Consider the following 2,959-nt stretch of genomic DNA (forward strand, 5'->3'; position numbering starts at 1 on the left):
AAGTTTGTAGCTGTGGCGTTTGTTTGAAGAAAACGTCTGGTTTTTCGACATATTTTCTATTTAATAAATATACATAATGCTTATCGCAAAAGGAGCAGAGTTTTATAGACAAAGTTGATAGAGAAAAAAAACCTAATAGATATATATATACGTATTTATAAAACGTTAATATCATCGGGTTATTCTTTATGTAAACTTAAACTATAACTGCATACTCTTTTCGATAAGTAGAAACAAATGCCACTTTAATTAAATAAAATATTATAAAATATAACGCCGAACGTTTCTTTCGATTGGTCCGTTTCTCACATATACATCACAATTGTAATAACCTTAAGTAGTTATTTTTGTTGTTGTGTGATGATGAAACGATTTCGATGTGGAACGGTGCGTTATGTAATAATATTTTAAATTTGTTTGAAAAGATTACCCTGAACGGTGGATCACTTGGCTCGTGGGTCGATGAAGAACGCAGCTAATTGCGCGTCAACTTGTGAACTGCAGGACACATGAACATCGACATTTCGAACGCACATTGCGGTCCTCGGATATACTGTTCCCGGACCACTCCTGGCTGAGGGTCGTGTCAATTTCAAAGACTGCTCGGTTTTTGTCTTAAACACAGCGCACAATGTTGTGTAGACAATTACGTCGGAGCGTGTTGGGTGCAAATATGACGCGTTACTATAATTGTTAATTGATTGTCGGTTGTCATAATAAAATATTATGCAACGTAGACAACAATAAAAACAATATAAAAAATAACGCGGCATCCTAAAACGCAATAGCGGCTGACATTCTTATTAGTTTGTTGGTACAAGTTGGTTTAGACGTAGCACGTCCGATATTAAAAAGCAGCCACAACGCTTAAATTTCGAACGAAGCGATCGTCGTGTCCGAGACGTTAAAGTTGTTTATATGCATATTTTATGCACTATAATTAACAACAACAACATTCTCGCAACGACGTCAGATCGATGTTTGAAATTGTTTGGAGGCAGCCATATAAACGGAACCGGCCATGAAGCCCTGACGAGTAGGAGGGTCGCGGCGGTGAGCGCAGAAGGACTGGCCGTGAGGCCGTCTGGAGCCGCCGTCGGTGCAGATCTTGGTGGTAGTAGCAAATACTCCAGCGAGGCCCTGGAGGACTGACGTGGAGAAGGGTTTCGTGTGAACAGCCGTTGCACACGAGTCAGTCGATCCTAAGCCCTAGGCGAAAGCCGATGTTGATGTGGTGTAGATATGTCGTTGGTTCGTTTTTAATTCGAACGTAAACGTACGAAGCGAGCACACACCCATTGGGCGAAAGGGAATCCGGTTCCTATTCCGGAACCCGGCAGCGGAACCGTTAATAATTCGGGCCCTCGCAAGAGAGTTCGTCGGGGCAACCCAAAAGGACCCGGAGACGCCGTCGGGAGATCCGGGAAGAGTTTTCTTTTCTGCATGAGCGTTCGAGTTCCATGGAATCCTCTAGCAGGGAGATATGGTTTGGAACGCGAAGAGCACCGCAGTTGCGGCGGTGTCCGGATCTTCCCCTCGGACCTTGAAAATCCGGGAGAGGGCCACGTCGAGGCGTCGCGCCGGTTCGTACCCATATCCGCAGCAGGTCTCCAAGGTGAAGAGCCTCTAGTCGATAGAATAATGTAGGTAAGGGAAGTCGGCAAATTGGATCCGTAACTTCGGGATAAGGATTGGCTCTGAGGATCGGGGCGTGTCGGGCTTGGCGAGGAAGCGGGTCGCGGCTGACGTGCCGGGCCTGTGCGAGGTGAAGCGTTGTTCCGTTTCGGCGGTCAATGTCGAATCCGAGTTCGGTCCCGTGCCTTTTGGCCTCCCGCGGAACCGTCTTGCTGCGAGGCTCCGGGTGCGCCCGTCAGGGCGTCCGGAAGTCCTCTTCGGCCGCCATTCAACGGTCAGCTCAGAACTGGCACGGACCGGGGGAATCCGACTGTCTAATTAAAACAAAGCATTGCGATGGCCCCTGCGGGTGTTGACGCAATGTGATTTCTGCCCAGTGCTCTGAATGTCAACGTGAAGAAATTCAAGCAAGCGCGGGTAAACGGCGGGAGTAACTATGACTCTCTTATGGGAAGACCCCGCCCATGAGGCTTGGAGAGTGTGATCCTGATCAGATCACACTTGAAAAGTTATGCTGAGTACGTCCGCGTCGTGAGAGTCGGTAACTGTCCCAGGATGGTCTGGGATAGGCTAAACCTCAGCAGGGGAAAGTTGTAGGGGCCTGCCACCCCTACACTTTATTGGTATGGCATTCGATACCCCTAACGAAGCCTCGGACTTGGAGGAGCACGGTTCCCCTCCTCCTCGTATTAGACCAGGAACCAACTGTCCTGACAACCCCATTGGACCTATGGGAGCGGACCATGCTATGGACATGGATTCCGAAGACGAAGCGGGGGCACACGGACCCCCCGCCGATAGTGCTCACTTAACGTCAGGCGAACCCCTTGAAATCATCTTGATGTTACCCTTTCAAAGCAGGTCATGCGGCATATGTCTCAATGCCGGAAAGGGTAACTTCCGGGCGTTAAGTTTAGATGATGAGGAACGGCATCTGAGGGAAAGACATCCGTTGTCGCTAATCCTATACAAATGTTCCGATTGCAAGGGGCAGTATAGGTCGAAAAGAGCGGCATTATGCCATGCGCCCAAATGTACTGGGCCCACGCCAGACCCACAGGGTAACGCACTAAGGTGTCATCTGTGTGGTCTGGTCTGTAAAAGTCAGTCGGGGGTTACTCAGCACCTCCGACACAGACACCCTCTCGTCAGAAACACCCAAAGAGCAGCTGAGGAATCTGGCAGAGCTGAGAGGGCAGCTCTCCCTCGCCCCCTGAGAAGAAACACACGATCTGTGTTTTCGGAGGAGGACGAGGCTAAAATGCTGGAATTGGAGGTCAGATTCCAAAACGAGAGGTGCGTTGCCAAATGTATGCTCCCGTTC

The 2,959-nt window shown here is 49.0% G+C and overlaps 1 non-coding gene across 1 annotated transcript; it reads left to right on the forward strand.

Moving 5' to 3' along the window:
• The first annotated feature begins 427 nt into the window (after nucleotides 1-427).
• On the forward strand, nucleotides 428-584 carry LOC135266606 (5.8S ribosomal RNA). The gene has a single exon (XR_010334744.1). It is a non-coding gene; the product is annotated as a 5.8S ribosomal RNA (ribosomal RNA).
• Nucleotides 585-2,959: the final 2,375 nt, after the last annotated feature.

The sequence above is a fragment of the Tribolium castaneum genome, chromosome 6 (genome assembly GCF_031307605.1).
Source record: "Tribolium castaneum strain GA2 chromosome 6, icTriCast1.1, whole genome shotgun sequence".
In the NCBI taxonomy this organism is placed as follows: Eukaryota; Metazoa; Arthropoda; class Insecta; order Coleoptera; family Tenebrionidae; genus Tribolium; species Tribolium castaneum.